Source organism: Sabethes cyaneus, chromosome 3 (assembly GCF_943734655.1).
Source record: "Sabethes cyaneus chromosome 3, idSabCyanKW18_F2, whole genome shotgun sequence".
Lineage (NCBI taxonomy): Eukaryota > Metazoa > Arthropoda > Insecta > Diptera > Culicidae > Sabethes > Sabethes cyaneus.
In genome coordinates this window covers 72,850,743-72,870,824 of record NC_071355.1, presented here as the reverse complement: position 1 = coordinate 72,870,824, position 20,082 = coordinate 72,850,743, and the positions used below count along the sequence as shown (strand labels likewise).

At 37.3% G+C, this 20,082-nt stretch overlaps 1 long non-coding RNA gene across 1 annotated transcript in view; it reads right to left on the bottom strand.

The window, feature by feature from the left end:
• Positions 1-820: 820 nt before the first annotated feature.
• The window catches only part of LOC128742025 (uncharacterized), an 82,715-nt gene continuing 63,453 nt past the window's right edge, over positions 821-20,082 (bottom strand). Inside the window, exon 3 of the long non-coding RNA XR_008412244.1 lies at positions 821-989. This is a non-coding gene — a long non-coding RNA (uncharacterized LOC128742025). The remainder of the gene's footprint in view (positions 990-20,082) is intronic.

The following is a 20,082-nucleotide window of genomic DNA, read 5'->3' as shown; positions in this document are numbered from 1 at the left end:
TCTTAGCATCAAATGTTATATGTGCCAGCAAAAAACGATGCAAAAACATTTCGTTTTTCGAATGGTTTTGTAGACCTATCGTAAGTATTAAATGAAACTAACAAGGCTTTTCTGATGGGTCCAACGGGTCATAAATCCCGCTTTGTATATTCGGGGCAGCGCTCGCTCGCCGCACCATCTTATCCTAATTACTTGTTTCTATTATCCTCTATTTTCTGGTTGTTTGTGCTTAAAATCAATGTTTTGCCGTTCACGGCTGCGGTACACTGCTACTGTAGGGTTTTAATATTAATAACCTTACCAACTAGGAATAAATTAACGGACAGCGTTGGCTATCAGCAGGCCTGTGGTCGTCCAGATGACGCACGGAGATTACCGGAGCACGAAAGAAAGAGATAAAAAACCAAGTTAAATTTATAATAGGCTTAAAACGAAAACAGTTTATTGCAGCTCGGGTCATGCTACAACCCACAATGCACAATTACTGACCTGCAGTCTCAACGAATTCGTTTCGTAGCCACCTTTACTCTGCATCTGGTTCTGTATCGCCGAAAGATGATTTGTCGACAGTTCGACGTCATTCGATCCGATGTGACCTACGGTTCAGAGATTAGCAAAAGTTACATCATTATTTTGCGGAATCTTATCCAACCCATTACTGTACTGACCGGTATGAACGAAATTGGTGGGGTTTCCGATCATCGATCGATCTATCCGTAATCGCTGGTGGTGCCGTCGTCGTCGAGGGCTCTGTGGCTGTTGAAAGCAACAGGAGAACCATTGCAGCCAAATATCGCCAGTACTGGCCATTTTACCACTGCCTAGCTTCTTCTCCACTGTGAACCGGGCGCTGCTGGACAAGTGTCTCAACGAGGAAGCGGTTGAACGATTTTCACACGGAAGTTGTCTCCGTCTTACTACCGCCGTTCAGCCCTAGCCAGTGAACTGCTACCCAATGGTGATGATGGCCTAAAAAAGATTCTCAGCAACTGCAAAAATAAATAAAAGGAAAACCGGAAAATGAATGTCTTATTTGAATTCAATGTGCTTTTTTTGTTTGAGGTAGATAAGGTCGATTAGCAAAGATATGCTGGTGAACGTGATCACCTTGAGGTCAAATCTGTCTGTCTATGTTTAGCCAGTTGCAGTGCATAGGTATTCATTGCTTATGCAGAATGACTTTGTTTCCTATACACTTGCCAGTGCGCGCCAATGCGCCGAGCAGAACACGCAAACCAACGAGCCCGGTTTTTAACGCTCAGGGTCATGTACCATAGCATGCTGCATCGTATTCTGGGTGTCTTTATTTCGCCACCAGGTTTTTTTTCTGCTGGATCACGGATACTAAATAGACAGTATGGTTGGAACAGAACTGCTTTATTGTATCTTAGATTGTTTGCGATGCGATGGTGGGCCAGACTGGATGGCACTCTGACTACGGTTAGGGCTGGATCAGCTTTCAATAAACAACTACTAACTGATCCGATCGTAAAACTGCCGTTTCTTGGTTGAAGTTCGTGGCACCAAAAGGTGATCAACCGTCAGCCGGCTGAAGGTAAACTTCTTTGTCTTTAGAAATATGTTTGTAATAAAATTAAAAGGAATTCATTAGCCAAAAGAGCTGCTGATGGGTTGGCTCGAACGTAAATTAGGGATAGTCAATATCTGTGGAGGAGATGTGTTGGGAGCTGTGCTTGAAAAGATGCAACCTTAATGCCTTTTAATAAAAGTTTGATAAATTTGAGCTAGTAGACAGCAAACATAAATGAAAGTTTTTTTTAACTATTGGGTTTAGACATATAATATTAGAATATTTGTCGAACTTTAGTTATCAAGTTTTAATCTTTTCTGTCTGATTTTTTTCGGAATCAAGCACTTCTTATAAACTGCGAAAACGAAAACAACAAGACTTGATAAGGAGTCAAACAGTGCGCAACATGACAATTAATTGTTAATTGAAACCTGCAAAAAAAAAAAACAGCTGGCTCAGATAGGCAATAAAGGTGAAAATAACTTTCTTATCAGTTTATTTCTGATACTGTACTGAATAAACTGCAAGCAAAACGCATTCAATTTTCTTATCGACAACTTACTTTTCCAGGGAAATTGATTGTCCCTTATCGACTCCATACAAAACAAACATAATTTCGAAGAAAACGATAACGTTCCAATTGAAGGTTAAAGTATTTGTAAGGGATGCGAAAATATTGCCAATGTCAATTCAAGTTATCAGTGATAAATAATAGCAATTGGTGTAAACTTGAAGAGTACAAACACAAACAAATAATAAACAATTTTAATTTACTATTTAATCATTTAATGATTGAAACTTTTTAAGTAGAACTACTGTCCAATTACCGAAGGAACCATTCAGAAAATATAAAATTACAGCAACAAACTCGCAAGAAAGAGGAAGCGTTTGCAACTGAAAGCATTGAACATAGAGGTGTTGTTTAGCTCAAACTTTAATATAATTTCAAAGATTTTTGCTAAACTGATATAATAGGCCGTATGAATAAAACAGTTTGCTTTGCTTTTCCCGTGTAAATCTTATGGGTGAGTTGGTCCAACTCTAACTCTAACGGCATAATGGCAGGCAAAATGTAAAGAGGTCATGGCCGACTAAAAATTAGGAAAAATCACTATTTTTGATTTCAGATTAAGGGAGGCTCATTGAAGCAATGCTTAAGAAGTTGTGTACCGTTCCTCTTTATCCAAGCTGGGGGATCCGCTCTACTGTGACCAATAGCGCTAGGATTCGGCGTCAGAGTTATCAGTTGGTTACATTCGTATCTCACTGGCCGTCGACTGGAAGTGAAAATTGGTGATAATTATTCTGATGAATTTTCTACTCCATCTATAATTCCCCAAGGCAGCCACCTAGGACCGTTGATATTCCTCATATACATCAGTGATGTAAGTTTTAAACTCAAAGTTCCCCGTTTGTCCTTCGCCGACGATTTAAAAATCTTCTATCGAATTAGTTCTATCGCCGACGCCCACGTGCTTCAGCAACAGTTAGACTGCATTGCAGACTGGAGTTGCACAAACCGTATGAAAGTTCCACATGAAAGAATCCAAGTAAACGTTCCGCCATCATTTTCTCAAGAAAAAAAGAACCTATCGCTTTGGACTACAAGCTCTTGGGCACTAGCTTTGGAAGAACTAAGTGCATCAAAGATCTAGGCGTGCTTTTAGATAGCAAACTGTCGTTCCAGCAGCATATTTCTTATGTAATCGGGAAAGCCTCCAAAAATCTAGGTTTCATATTCCGGATCGCTAAGGATTTCAGTAACATCTAAGGCTTGTTCGCGACAAAATCTGGACACCTCAATTTTGCAATAAAACAAATTTGGTAGAAGTTTAATCCATGAAACAATTTTGTATCATTTATGTGTGTATCAAACAAATAATTATCAAACAAATTAACATTACTTATTTGGTCTGCATGAAAAATTGGCGAACTTTGGAGTTTACCCTTGCCATGAGGGTCAGTGCAGACTTGTTGACAACCACTTTAGCTGCGTTTGTCCAAGATTTTCGAAATTTATCTATAGTTGTTGGTTGGTGTGTGTGCTGGGACAGCTCTCTTTTCACCAAAGCCCAATACCGCTCGATGGGGCGTAACTCTGGACAGTTAGGTGGATTCGCCTCCTTCGGTACAACATGAACTCCATTAGCATCATACCATTCCAAAACATCTTTGGCGTAGTGACAGGGTGCCAAATCAGGCCAAAAAAGCGAGGATACATCATGGCTGTGTAGGAACGGTAACTATCGTTTCTGCAGGCATTCTTCACGGTATATTTCCTTGTTAACCGTTCCCGTAGTGATGTAACTTTTGCTTGCTCGACCACAGCTGCATATGGCCTGCCATACTAAATATTTTTTGGGAAACTTGGCTTTCTTCTTTGTCCTAAAATGCTCTGCAACGCCATTCCGTTTCATGGTAGTGTAAAAAGACATACCAGGAAGCTCTTTAAAGTCTTCTAGGACATACGTTTCATCGTCCATTATAACGCATGGAAGCTTTGTTAAATATTCGTATTTTGCTTATCATTACGGTTTGGCACAGTCCTCACCTTGAAAGACTTCATGCCTTGTCGTTGCTTAGAAGTGTGCACGAATGTTGGCGACATTTTTATTTTACGAGCAATGATACGTACAGAAAGATCTGGTCTCCTCCGTAATATTTGTTTTACCTTCGCATCCTTGTGGTGGTTCCTCATATCCGTTTTTGTTCCACTTCCCTTCTTCCTAGCTGTTGTCAAGCGAGTATCGAACGATTTTAAAACACTGTGAACAGTGCTGAAGGAAATCCAAGTTTTCTTAACGAGAGATCCGGATTTTCATTGCGACCGCACACAATTGCTTTTCGCACCTGCTCTTCTTTCGACGCCATTTTACGCTGAGCGCTTGTAATATAAACAAGTGTTATATTTTCAGAAAGAACAGACATACGTCTACCACTCTGCAAAATATTTCACTCATTGTTAATGTATTTCCGAAGCTGTGTGTGTTTATGGGTGTCCAAATTTTGTCGCGAACAAGCCTTATTGTCTAAAGTCTTTGTACAGTTCGCTGGTGCATTTATTTCCCGAGTATTGCTGCCAAATTTGGAATCCACATTACCAAAATGGAGTTGATCGTATCGATCGTATTCCATGGAGGGATCCATTCCGGTTACCCTCCTACGAAAGTCGTTGTCAACTAATTAATTTGGATACATTAGCTGTGTGTCGCAATGTTGCCTGTGCGTGTCTGACGTCTTAACTGCTAGAACAGAGTGCCCAGCATTGTTCAACAGTATTCGCCCAGCATTGCTCAACAGGAGCTGCCACAAAGTCGCCATAGTAAGTTAAGTAAGGGATTGTCCCCGGTTATGAAACACCCACCGTTTTTAGCGTGTTTATTAAACTAACACTACCAAATTACTACCATCGTCTCGTCTCATTGTGTTCTGGGTTTTGAGCAAACAACAATCAAAATAATACAGCTTACAGCTTTCATAATCAATCCAATGACAGGGTACTTGTTTATGGTAGTGGGTTATATCTTGTTGTTTTGATCAAATTAAAGATTTCTATCGCACTGGCCGAGTAGATAACAGTCTATCTTCTCGGCGGTAGAAACAAAGAGCGGTCATACAAAAATAACATCGTCGCATGGGAAGTGTGTGGTGCATATACGGGGAATGATAGAATTGGGAGAATAAAACAAAATTAGTATTAGACTACCTAATATAACGGGCGGTAGTAGTTTAGTGAGTAAAACAGTTGGCTACTAACCGAAAGAGCGTGGGTGCGATCCCCACGTACCATTGCATAAGCCGAAGTATTTTTGGTCTATAACGAAATTTTCCAGTTTATCCAACTAATCATTCTTCACTTCAGACATTTCGTCCCTCTCCAAAATAAATTAAATGCATTTTACCCTAATTTATTCGATATAAAAGTGAATATCTTTGGATTCCGTTCGACTAGATAGAATCTGTTTCCAGCAAAAGAACAATATTATTATATACAAACCAATAATATGGTGATCGTTGACGGTACCTGTTTGTATCTTGGAATTATAACCAAATGGAGATAGCACTATCCTAACTTTCACGACGGTAACTGAGGAAATTGGGGTAAAATGACTCATTATTCTACAACCAAACACCGTGTCATTGTACTCCACGTGAAAACAACTTTCTTGCGGCGAAAACAGATCGCTTTATTCCAGCGAGTTTCAGAGTCATTGAACAAAACGTCTCTGTACTGTGAGAAAAGTATGTTAAAATGCCCTTCAATGGTTTGTTGGATCGAAATGGTGTCTTCAGCAAAGTCGTAGTCGTAGATAATAAAATTGCACTGTAATAAAAATAACAGTAACATAAAAAGGTTTTCGTTGAGCAAAAACATGAAAATAAATATCTCAAAAAGTGTATTTTTTTAATTTCACGATGCATTGATGATTTATATTCATGTTGTAGTAAAAGGTTTTAACGTTTGAAATCCTTTATTTTTGCGCACAATTGAAAACAAAGACAGAAGTAAGTATGACTTGAAGATTTTCTTCAGAAGTTTCAATTGACATGCACCATGAATAATGTTTTAAATTTTATGGTTTCCCTTACATAATAGTCATCAGCAGATTACTACACCCGGTGTATTGCGTGTACATAACCGTGACAATAAAACCTCTTTTCAGTATGACTCAAATTTGGTATGACATAAACGTTATAAGTATACACTAAGGTCTTTTTTTTATCCGCTTTTACCGGTTTTTCTGATTGATTCCTGGCTTTTATGTCTTTTTTACGTTTCTCGACAATTGGAGACAGTTCTCCTAAGCGATCAGTACGTAATCTCTACTAAAAACATATAAAACATCAAAAAGGAAAGTGCCTACTTTTAGCTCGAGTATATCAGCGTCAATCTTCGAGCATCGCCAAATGAGATGGTGATCACTTACAATTGCAATTACACTTAAGCTTGTAGAATTTTATTGAACCCTGCGTAATACAGTAGTAGGAATAAATGTAGAGTGCTCACTATTGCTCACTGTAATTGGCACCGCAATCAACAATCGGTGAAAAACACACGACAAAGTAAAAAAAATGTAACGCACACCAGCAAAACATCACCGGTAGTGAATTAGTGATTGCTACAATGTTTACATAACTCAGCAATCGTCATTCATGAATTTAAATTGAATCAAAGAAAAGCGTGGCAATGATTTTCGCCTATGGTGGACGGTTTTACGCGGATCAGGGTTATGCATTCATAAAAAATTCGAGCCACCATTCGAACTGACAATGCATTGAGCAACTACTAAAGTGACACTGATTGTTACGTCTGGTGCATGGTTGCCCTTATGTTTGCTCAAATTATCTACACACAGCAAAATTTTTATTGTGGACGGCTAAGACTTTGCTTGCTTTTAAGATAGCTCATGGTATTTGAACATCTCTGATTAGCTTCGATAGTAGCAAGTACCAGTCTAGCCGCTTTATAAGTTATCTGACTGCTGTCGACGCAGTTATATTGTTACAGCCATTATTGTTTAATCGCTGTGTTTATGTTTTTGCGTGGAGATAATATCTGTAATAATGTTTGTTTGTATGAAGATACTGTATCTGTCATGAATCATAATACGACAATAAATGAGCGAAAAGAAACGTATTAAAATAAACGAAGAACTTTTTTTTAATTTTAAGATAATGCAAATATAGGTGAAGGTGATCTCATTCTTCGCTTGAAGAATCATTGCTGATTTGTATACTACTCTCTAATCCAGCAATTATTTAGTTTGTAAATGTTTAGAAGATACATATTACGTCCTTATGAAATTACTGGAATTACTTTTGAAAGCTCAAAATTTTGTTTCCTTCTTTTGATGAAAAATTAAGCTAAACGTTACATGCTTGCTACCGAAGTGCAATCGCAGCGGATCGTTAATCAACACTCGCCGATCGGAACTAGGCGGGTTCAACCGGGGTCATTTCCATTTGCTCCCCTATCAGATAACAGTTGAACACCACTCGGTCGGGCCGGCCGACACAGCAGACAGCAGCATATTCACGGGTAAAGTGTGATGATTCACACTTTCCCCGGTCCTAGTGTCTGCACCGCTGCTGCTGACTGCACTGCAGAGTGCTTCTCAGTCTATAATACTCGTGGAATCCAGCGACGACCATCAAAAGTCGGCAGTCGAAGAGTGTGTATTAGACACACCCGGTGATGCCACTACCGACCGCCGCGGCTAACCTAACGGTGGCGGCCGGGTTTATTTTCAGTCTGAATAATGTTCGGTTCTTCAAGCGGTACGTGATTGATGGCGTTTATTTACTTGATTGCAATGCTAATACTCTTCTCAATTGTTGAAAAGGAATTTGTATACGATTTGATTGTGGAATAACGAATTATTCAAGCGTTTCAATAGGAAAATTGCTACGTGAATGTATTTGATGTCAAACGATTTTGGTAATTTGGCAAATAATTTCAAATCCCATTATTTGGCATTTTGGTGCGTCTACAACAATATAATGGTAAATGGAGTCGTCTCGCTGGACAATGAACCAATAATACGACACTAAAATCATCGACAGTATAATAACTAGAACCAAACAAAAATGCAATCAAACAGTATTCTTATGACTCATAAGTTGTGACAAATAATATGTTTCTCTTTCAGTGACTATAAACTTGTGTATTGAATTCTGAATTTCAATTTAGCGTTTGTAATCCTAATGTGCTAGTCATTCTAAATAAGACTTATTAAGCTATTTTCCATGAGCGTTCCGAGAAAATATTTTTTGCTAAGAGCGTTTTTCAATTAAAAGATATTTTATGACATCATAAAATCTTTCGTGATGGTAATATTCAGCAATGCACTGTTGGTCAATGTATAAGTGCCAGATCTCATGGTCCAAGCTGAACACTTCTGCAAACATAACCTTCGAAGCAGCATATAGAAGTCGTTTAATATATCCAAAAGTTCGACCAATTCCGCACCCAATTATAGCTATACTGATATTTGCACAATACTGTCACGTAGATCTTATAAAATTAGTCTTATTATTCATCCAAGCAGCACGTACAATGATCAATCTCTGTCATCGAAATGCAACATTAGATTCTTAGATACGCGGAAACGATCTATTGTTTAATACTAATAATAAGTCCAAATCTGTTCTGATCGATAATAAAAGTGATAATATTCTAGGTTAATGGGAGCTCTTGTATGCATCACTCAACCTTGCGAAGATAATGAAAGGTAAGAAGGTTGATCTGCAAAGCCCAATATGAATACGAAATAGATGAGTTGAGTAGAGTAATATTACAGACTACACAGACGTTATGCGAATGATTTCCTAATTTCCCAAAAGAGACACGAGAAAGTCACTCATCATCTCATTTGTCAATGGTTGGGTGAAAAATATGTGTCACCCATTTATTATCACGAAAAACACCACACCTAGCAACACTGGTAAAATATTAGGGTTACGGAAGTTACAGCGATTATAAAAACAAATAGAAGTTGACCAATCGTGTTTTTAGTCTTTAACCTTGAAATGCGGTCAGGCATTAATATTAATATTTTTGAAACGGTGGTTCTACAATTGATGCAGGTCGGTGGTAGACGGAGGAAGAAGCACAATTTGTGACCAAAAAAAAACCCCAACCAGATACGTCGCTACCTTAATAAGGGGGGTTTTGCAGTCTCCTTTTGTTCAGCGCCTCTATGATTCAAAGGTACAAGTACCAGCGAGCCACATGCCCTGACGGGTGTTAAGGGTTTGAATCCGGTTATAATCTTCGATTATAGTTTGGTTCGACCCATACACCTTCCAGCATTGGACAAAAGGTATGTATATATACGAAGTATGTACCGCCATCCGGGGTGACATTTGGCCACGGGGGTGAGATAGTGCCAAAAATCAACAATGTTTGTTTATAAAAATAGATTAGATCTATGCAGACTGATGGCTCAAATTCAACATGATTTGAATCAAAACATATTTATGCATAACGTGGAATGGAACACAAATAATGTTGGCGAACAATTTCGCTAAAAAAGGGTTTCAAACTTTGTGGTCCAAAATACTGGGAAAAACGTTGAAAATAAATGTCCCATATAAACAAACCCAAACAAGAAATCGCATCAACTTGCTATTCTGAAGATAGATAAAGTATTCATTTACAACGTATTGAAAGGTTATTATGCTTTGGACGGCTTTTGATAGTATAATCAATAGAGTAAGGAGGGGTAAAAGTACGATGCGGGTAAAAGTGCGATTCAATGATTTATCAGTGCGGATTCCGAGTAAATTGACTACATTGGCATGGATGGGTGAGTACTTTGACAGCTTAAATCCATCATAAACATTTGTTGTTTACGAATCATAGTTGCTGAGTTATGGGTAAAAGTTATTTTAGAACGGTTTTGATGTAATATTTCGTTGTATGGCAAATACGATATCAACAGGAGGATATTACTTATTCACAAATTGTAGCAGCGTTTTACATCACTCAGATATCTCTCTTGAAATTGCGGTGAGAAGAATTTACAAAATATATGTTGCTTTTCCATAATTTAATCAAACCCCGTCAAGCGCCTAGCGGGGCAAAAGTTCGATTTATTGACGGGGTAAAAGTTCGATTCATGGATCGAGAATCTAACTCATTTTACTGACGGGACGACGACACTATGCAAGTCCTTGCGACTTGTAAGGTACTGCGGGCGACGTTGTTCGTCCGTCAGCGTTATAGCCGCGATTCTCAACGGGGTTGTTCGGGGAAAGGAGTTCTAGTTCTATCACGGAGCGAAAAAATTCGTTTGTTTCAAACGAAATTTTTATAACAACCTAAAAATATTTTTGTTTCGAAACGAAATTCTATTTGAATCAAGAAAATAACAGTTTCGCTTTTCCATAATTTAATCAAACCCCGTCAAGCGCCTAGCGGAGTAAAGGTGCGATTCACGGACGGGGCAAAAATGTATAGCTTATATACAGCTTTTGGCACTATATTACAGATACTAGAAATGGAAGATCTGCAGAAAACTGTGTTCTACAGATGTTGGTCGAAGGAAAACAATGTTTTTCCGCTGATGAAACATAAAACAAACGTTTGGGAAAGTTTCGATCTGTCGGAGGCTGCAATACATCAGCGAAAAATAGGAAAGGTGTAAATTGAGAATATTCCTTACCGAAACATACCGCAGATTGACGATAATATGGTTTTGTTAGCTACTGCTGTGCTAATTTCATGGATTCGAGCTTCGCACTTTTGCCCCGCGGTAATCGAACTTTTACCCCGCTAGTGGGGTAAAAGTGCGAATCGGCACTTGTTCAGAAGAATGAAGAATTTATTTTCAATAACACTATTATTCCAGATGATTTATAGTTGAATGTAAAGACATTGAGTTGCTGCATCACTGTAAAATATATTTTGTTGTTGTTCTTCTTTATATCTCGCGAAAATTGATGACAACTTCAAACATCGCACCTATGCCCCGCCCTACTCTATATATAGAATGCCAGTGTCGCTGCAGTGCGCGTGGTAAACATCACACATGCTCAAATAATGTATTTACATTATATATGGGTCATTCCACGTCAAGTGACCGAGAAAAAGTACAAACTTGTAATCGACCTTCTCGGATTTTCACCAAACTCGGCCAGATTGTTCGTTTTGGGTCAAGAAGCAAAAATCCCAAGTTTGGTGCCGATTGGACTTTCCCTCGATTTTTGGGAACCCCCCCTTTTATTAGAAAAAGCATCATTTTCGTCAAATTCGCTTATTATCTTTTGCTCATATCTTCGTAAATATTCAATTTAGAAAAAAACTGTGTTCTACATTGTCATGGGAAATCATCTGAGGAATCCGACAAAAATATTAGTTTCTTGCGGCAGTGCTGCCAAATACTTTTATTTTCGATCTGAAAACTAAATTTGTATTTTTCTCTCAATGAGTACAATTTGATCTCAAAAATTTCAACACCATCGTGTTCCTCAGACTTTTTTAACGAATCACTCAAAACCACGAGGTGTTCCGTCCCGTTCTCGAGATATAGCGTTTTGAAACAAACAATTCCCAATTTTTCAAGTAAAATCATGAACAGAATTAAATTTCCTAGCAATAAGTAAATAACAAAACAAAGCAAAATTATTCTGGTTTAATCTAAAGCAACAATGCGCTGTTGTGGATGCACATAAACAGTTTATAATACAACTAAAGTTTGTTTTTGAGCGTCTTAGCAGAATACGAAAATTGAGTGAACGAAAAATCAAACAAACAATTCCTAGATTCTCATGCCTTCAACCATGTGAGATGGCTAGCAGCAGAGGTGACACAATGTCAACTGTGCAACAATACCATTCACTTGCGCAAAGCAAAATGCAAAAAAAAATTATCGATGCCTAATGGCTTTTATCGAAAATCTGCATTGTATTGACGAAATGAGCAGTAGGGTAATTTGCCAATTGTTGCACACCTAAGGCAGGAACGTTCAGTTTATCTTATCTCTCGGGGAAACTATTTCGTTACTAAAATCGATATTTGTCCTATAAACAAAATGACCTTTGACTAAAACATTTGGTATGTTTTCATAGCCTGGAATATTGCACATATTATGCAGTTTGAGGTTTTGTTCAACAGCATACAGACCCAATTGTTGCCCACTTGATTAATGTCCTTTGCCTAATATTGCACACCTTCAATCCAATTGTTGCACGGCAAATAGAATATGGAATTAGGAGAAATACCAAGTACAGAAAACTGACACATGAAGAAGAACTCCTTAAAAACAGATTTACCAATTATAAATACCGTACCGTTACCATTTTGTCACGTTTTTGAACGTAATTCAATCTTCACCGAACCATGGTTTGCAAGAACAGGTAAAAATTATTGCATTGAATTAATATATGTATTAATGAAAATTAATTAATATAATTTTGTTTTGCGATATCTTTCCTTTTTCAAATTTAAATGCAGTATACGTTTTTGGCTGGGATTTAGTTTTTTCAAATGCGATTTTTCGATTTTTTACATTCGAGCGTAAAAGAAAAACCTCGACTTTTAAGTTCTTTTAGCCACAACATAACTTTTTTCTCTGTTTAATAGAAGCTGAAGCATTGTTTTGCGTTATTGTGTTCATTTCTCAAGAATTTCTCATAATAAACTTTCGCACACATTGTTCCGTTAATCGACTGTGGATTACGGATACGAACATTATTTTCTATTCACGAAAATTGTTACACGCTGGTAATACCATTAGGCTTTTGCTGATTTAGTCTCCAGAGAAATCGAAAATTATTGGTATTGTTTTAATCCGACATCCAAATAGTGGTAAATTTTTAATAAGAGTTGGATCAAGTAAGAATGGTACAGTAGGGCCTAGCTTAGCGGCATTTGCGGATGGTGTGCAAGAAATGGACAAAATCCTAATTTTTTTCCAATTATTAACCACTATGCATTAGAACAATAGTAACATGCATTAGAACAATAGTAACAAAAATAGTAACATTTAGTTATTTAATTAATCAAACATTATGAATGTGGGTATTTTGAAAGGCATACGAAGTAATATGGGGTAAATTTGCTTTTTGTTGAGATCTATAAGCTTAAATTTGATGAGTGATTTCTTAATTCACACTGTAAACATTCGACGTATTTTGGCTCTACTAAGAGTTGGATTTTATGAGGTAATTTTACTATTCCAAATATTTGTTTGCTAATAATCATGTTTACACATATTTGAAGGTAATGAAATATATTTGTGTTTTGATTGTTTGGAGTGCTGCGGTAATATAGATATTCTCAGATATTATTCAAAAACCGAGAAGTGGGCAACAATTGGGTGGTGAGCAACAATTGGCAAACTACCCTATATAGCATTGTTTAGGTTTCTATATAATTCATATGAAATAAATTAGTTCTTCGCCGGAGTTGCGAAAAAAAAATATTGAAGGATCGCTTCCTGTCAGCAGCATCTATTCCTGGTACCGTGGACCCCCGTTCGTTTGACCGTTTTTAATCTGAACACGTTTTAATTTGCACCCCGTTGGTTTGTACGACGTGCAAATTAAAAAATGGTTCAAATGTCATTCTCAAATCTCAACATGACATCATTTGCTTATGCAGACAATGCGCATAAACGCGATTTGTTTGTATTGATATAGCGTGTTTAATCTGTTTCACATTGTATTTTCCCAACGATTATGATAGAAATCCGATCGGAGAATGAAATATTCGCTGCTTCCAACTTCCAACTGAATCAAACCACCAAAACAATAACAAAGAGTAGGGTGACCAGTTCACACAATTTCCAGCATATTTAGGGTTGCCAGTTGTTCAAATTAAAAACTAACCCCGTTAGTTTGCATGAGGAATCGTTCAAACGAACGGGGGTCCACTGTATCCGATTTATGCATGCCGCAATTCCTGTTAGTACCAACTCTGTTATAATGAAAACGGTTTCCGAATCGAATTCACGGACTACATATAAAGTATCAAAAATATAAGCAGAAAAGGCACAAGGAAATAATTATTTGGAGAAATAAAAATATATTAATACTGTTAATACTGATATAAAATATTGATATGGATTTATAATGTTACAATACTAGTGAAAACTGTAAAGTTGGCACCACTGTTAGGAAAAACTATATTATATTCTTGAATGAAAGAAAAATCTAAACTACAAAACAGTTCGAAAACAGACATTTATGAAGCCTTCAAGTAGAAGGTGAAAAGCGTTAATAGTGGAATTTTATTGTGAAAATAGGTTTGACTTTTCTTTCACTCAACTTTCGTATTCTGCTAAGATGCTCAAAAATAAACTTTTGTTATATTATATACTGTTTATGTGCATCCACAACAGCGCAATGTTGCTTTAGATTAAACCAAATTAATTTTGCCTCTTTTGTTGTTTACTTATTGCTAGGAAATTTAATTTTGTTTACAATTTTACATGAGAAATTGGGAATTGTTTGTTTCAAAACGCTATATCTCTAGAACGGGACGGAACACCTCGTGGTGTTGAGTGATTCGTTAAAAAAGTCTGAGGAACACGATGGTGTTGAAATTTTTGAGATCAAATTGTACTCATTGAGAGAAAAATACAAATTTAGTTTTCAGATCGAAAATAAAAGTATTTAGCAGCACTGCCGCAACTAATATTTTTGTCGAATTCCTCAGATGATTTCCCATGAAAATGTAGAATAAAGTTTTTTTTCTAAATTGAATATTTACGAAGATATAAGCAAAAGAAATTAAGCGAATTTGACGAAAATGATGCTTTTTCTAATAAAGGGGGGGGGGGGGGGGGGGGTTCCCAAAAATCGAGGGAAAGTCCAATCGGTACCAAACTTAGGATTTTTGCTTCTTGACCCAAAACGAACAATCTGGCCAAGTTTAGTGAAAATCCGAGAAGGTCGATTACAGGTGACTCGGACACTTGACGTGGAATGACCCATATGCATATGTGTGTGTGCCTGAGATTCATCAAAAGGGGAATCTCATTGTCAAACTTTGACAATCAGTTTAAAATTTCAAATATAGCTGCCAAGTAAATGTGATTGGAAACTTCGCTTGCTTCAAATTTCTGAAAAAATCGGTGCAAAAGGGCGTAGTTGTGGGATTCAATTTATCCGGACGAAAGAAAAAGAACGTTTTAATGGCATGAAAACACAGCGATGAGCGCACTGATGACAGCACCAACCAGCGCACAGATAAAGAACAGATAAATAACAATGAGCAGCTTTGACAATGAAGTTCCCGATTCACAGACTTGATGCAGATTGTTAGCAGCATGTTTACCACCATGAGTCCTGTAGAAAAACAGCGACACTGGCATTCTATATATATTGATTCTTCTATTTTGATTGCGAAAATATTTTTTTTCCAACCTTTGCACTTTCCGAGCTCCACAAGGTGAGATTGTGCCAAACTATAATGATCGGTTCGGCGTGAGAAACTCATATGCACTAGAGATGGTCGGGTATGAAAATTTGAATACCCGAACCCGACCCGTACCCGATTAGGAAAAAAAATAAAAATCCGTGCCCGACCCGAACCCGCAAGTTTATTTTTTTTGATACCCGAACCCGACCGCAACCCGTCGGGCACGGGTACGGGTCCGGATACCCGACAATCTTTAGTGTTAAACGAGGTCAATAGACCCGACCCGACCCGTACCCGGTTTCAAAACCAAACCCGTACCCGACCCGAACCCGCAAATTATTTTTTTTCAATACCCGAACCCGACCCGTACCCGGCGGGTACGGGTACGGGTGCGGGTTTCGGGTAAATTTTCCGCTACCCGACCATCTCTAATATGCACATCAAAAATACGTTAGTGTACATCAATAGCAATAATGCTTCCTACTGTTTTACCTGACTCACTGCGAATTATTGAAATAAAACGTAACCATACGTTTTATTCGTTTATAACGCATATGCAGTTAATATCGATAACAAACGATTTTTATAAGTTGTGCTTTTGTTATTGCATTTAATTTGTAGAAAGTGCATAAATAACAATTCAGTTTCACAATACAATTATTGCGTACTACTAGCACATGAAATATAAAGTTTAAGTACGTTATTTTTAGTGATCAAAATTAACGATATTTTCGATACAAGGGCGATATTTTACGAAACCTTTCGAACCAACACGATCCCTTGAACACTACGCATATTCGCAGTGAGTCAGGTAATACAGTAGGGAACACAATATTTTGACAATTTTGATTACATTATCTTTTACAGGAGCAAACAGTATCGCAAGTCTGCTAAATAATTAAAATTCATTTTTACTCTTTCTCTAGAAATTTCAGATTCTTTGAATAAACACTTTAATATGAGAAAAATATGCTTTACCTTATGTATACTGTCGGTACGGTCGGCAGGAAAGGCTGATTGCGTGTCCTCTGGCTGCAGGATCGAGCCGTAAATCGAGAAGTAAATAATTAACTTTGTTGAATGATCAAATAGATGGTCCTGAGATTTTGCACCCCTTCCATTTCCCCTTTGTAAAATCTGGAGGGGCTATTACATATTTAGTAGCTGTCTATAAACCACGTACTCATTATTGGTTGTTGTTGATTGTTATTCATGTGTAATGTTCATAGATACGCTACTGTTTATTATTTATTAGGTATTTAACTCAACTTTATGTTTAAAGCTCATGTAATTTTATTAATATCAATGTTCATTGTAATTAAACTATCTTTGTGGTAGTTGTTAACTAAACATTGAAGTATATATTGACATATATTTCGTTTCTACAACAACAACCCCTTTGGTTTGGCTATTATTTAAGATGCAACAGACGAACTTTTGAAGAAAATTTTGATCCCGTTTCTAGAAAAATATCATGCAGATTGACAATACGTGCTTTGGCCGGATAGAACGCCATCGCATAACGCCATAAAAACACAATCGTTCCTGAATATCCATTCGATCCCAGTTTTACCCAAAAGCCACGACCCGAAAAAAATCTGTATCAGTGCGCCCAATCGAAGATTTCTTCGGGATTTTGAGTTCTTTGGTGTACAAAAATAACTAGAGAACCACGAATTGCAAACAGTGGATTGATAGAATCAAAAGATGCATTCGCAAAGTTGACATGACGGCCGTACAACGCTCCTGTTTAGACGTCAAACGAAAGCTTCGCCGAACAGCCGATTACGGACCGTTTTCAAATGTACACTAATTTTTTTCAACAATGGATAATGTATCTTTAATTTCAGTAAATCAGATCTTCTTCATGTATCTTTGTCTTTTTTTGACAGCTTGAGAAAAAAATCCAAAATTTTAGTTGTCACCCGTTATATAGTGTTCCGTACACCCTTCGCCAGTTAAGCCACATTATGAAAATTAAAATTTCTGGATAACTACCCTATATCATCCCTATATCATCGCTCGTGTTCTGCAATCATTTACTCGTTTTGTACACAAATTTACATACCAATGTAAAATCAAACACAGATCAATTGTCACTGTTTTTGCTTTCTATTCAGACGAACTATGAGTCATTCGATCAGAGGGTATTAGAAACAGAACGACCTATTTATACGTATGGTCTGTAAATATCAACCGAGTGTGCGTATGTTGTCAAACCTATCAACTGCTACCTAACATAATTAAGTTTTATATTTCTCTGATTTATTTCTAGGTTACTACAAGAATGCAATCAAGTACCTAATCAATAAATTTGACAAAAGAAAGAGACATCCAAGCACTCTATAAAACATTTTTAATTTCACAACCGCTTCTAAAATGTAACAAACAAAAGTGTGTCACAACACAAAACGAGGACAATAAAATATTCCATTTTTGATGAACTTTTCTTTTGCTTCTCTTGTTCACGGCTGTAAATTGTGACGCTGTTCCTAACATCTAATAGAGTTGTTGTAATAAACAACCTGACGACAATGACGTTATAGGCAATTATTGTAAACAATACAAAACAAAAAGCTAAATACATTGAACAGTAGCAATATACCAATTTCGAACAAATAAGATGAAAATCGAATTCTATAAAATTAGAAGAAAAACTGCGACGTGCATAAAAAGACAAAGCCTTTGAGATCCGACGACACAAAGATCAAGTCAGCATCACTGCGAATACAATGATAGATCTTAGGTGGACACAACATTTCCGACACTTGAAAGTCTCATTCTGACCGGGCAGCTTCATTCGGCAATTTATATCACTGTGTCTTTGTTTACTTTAAGCACATACATTACGACTTACCTCTTCTAACAACATTATGCTAGAAAGAGAAAGTGGGGAGAATGACTTTTCCTCCTTTCGCCGGCGATTCACGTGCACAGACCGCAAAGTCAACGGGAGGCTCGCGCGGTTGAGGTTGAGTGGTCTAACCGTTTCTCATCGCTCGAATCGGTTTCCGAAAAAAGAAACATGAGCATACGAATATGTTTATAAACTGAGCAACGAACCAGTTTTCCGATTGCATAATTTATTTTCGTTGCCACTACTTCCAGCGGTGCGGTGCGGTGGTGGAACGACCGCTTGCCTGATGCCATCGTAAAACGGGCAAAATCGAGGACAGCTTAGTGCCCCGGTAAGTTTAGTCTTTTAACCTACTAAAGCTGACTCATTTCGCACGGATCGGCGTGAAAGTTATGGCTGGAAGAGTTCAATCGCAACGTATTTGCTATGGATCGCTAAAAACTTAAAGGTTGTTACGACATAGGATGTAGCATAAATACGAATAATCATGGAAAAATATAGGTTGCCGCAAGCATCTACTGTTGCAGATCGTATAGTTCTATCGTCTAATCGTTAGCGTTTTGCCTCGTCTACTTCACATTAATACACAAAAATTAGCACATATGTTCCAGCCCATCAATCGTGAAACCAATATCTAAACGGGAAACATCCATTGCCATCGCCGGTCGATCGTTGTTCCACGAATTACAAAGATGCTCCATAGGAACGCGAACCTAACGAGCCGTAAAGCATTAAATTTTATTTTAATAATTCATGATTCGCATCTTTGATATCGTACCGGTTCCAAATAGAACCAAACCGGGTAGTAGGTACTGCGGCCGTGCTTCGCTGTCATTCCGGCAGTCTTCCACTGCCGAGCAGCATGGATGACACGGCTATCTTACTCTAAGGTAGCACACATTTCGCATCTAAATCATGTCGACTTTTTTGGAGGTTAGTTTTTGTGTGCCTTAATGAATACAAATGATCAACAAACAAGCTAGACGAGAAACAGTTGATGAAAAATTATTCAATTGGTGGAATATTCGTAATAATAGCACGTGTTGTACTTACAAGATTTCAACCGATTTTTGTCTCGTGATTTGGAAGTATTATTCGGCTATTCCCTTATCTATGTAATCATCTACGTAGTGTATACAGAATATCGATTCGCATTTAATTCGAAAAAGTTTGGGAAAACAATTTAACTGGTTGCCGCAATGATAGAAGATATTTTTGAAGAAACACTTGTAACACGTTTTTTAGAAAAATATTCAGGAAACACTTTTATTTAAAATATCAATAAATGACGTAGAAGACATTTAAATACATTTAATAGAATTGAATTCCATTTTTAAGTTGGTAGGTACAATTGTTTTTTGGCATTTAATGAAATAGGAAACAATATTGAGACAACATTGTTTGAAAATTAGTAAGTTTATTTTAGCAAAAAACAAATCGTGCCTACCGACCATTAATGTTTTTAAACTTTTGTTACTTGCGCCATTGAAGATTCGTAAGTAGGCAAAAACAGAACAGAATTCACTTGAACACTAACGCCACTTCGCCAAAAACATGATGGAAAAACAGGTTGGTGGCCCTTTTCACCTGGTTGACAGTGCTAGTGGTCCACTTAGAGCAGGTAAACGGTTTAACGACCATTAGACGGTCGTGCCTGATGGCAATCCGGAGGTTTATTAATGATCAAGGAACTCCGGATGAATTTTTTTCGGACAATGGCATAAACTTTAAAGGTGCATGGAGAAAATAACAGTTAATAATAGAGAATTAATAATGAACAGCCGAAATAGTCATGATCGCACTATAAAGTGGAGCTTTATTCTCTCC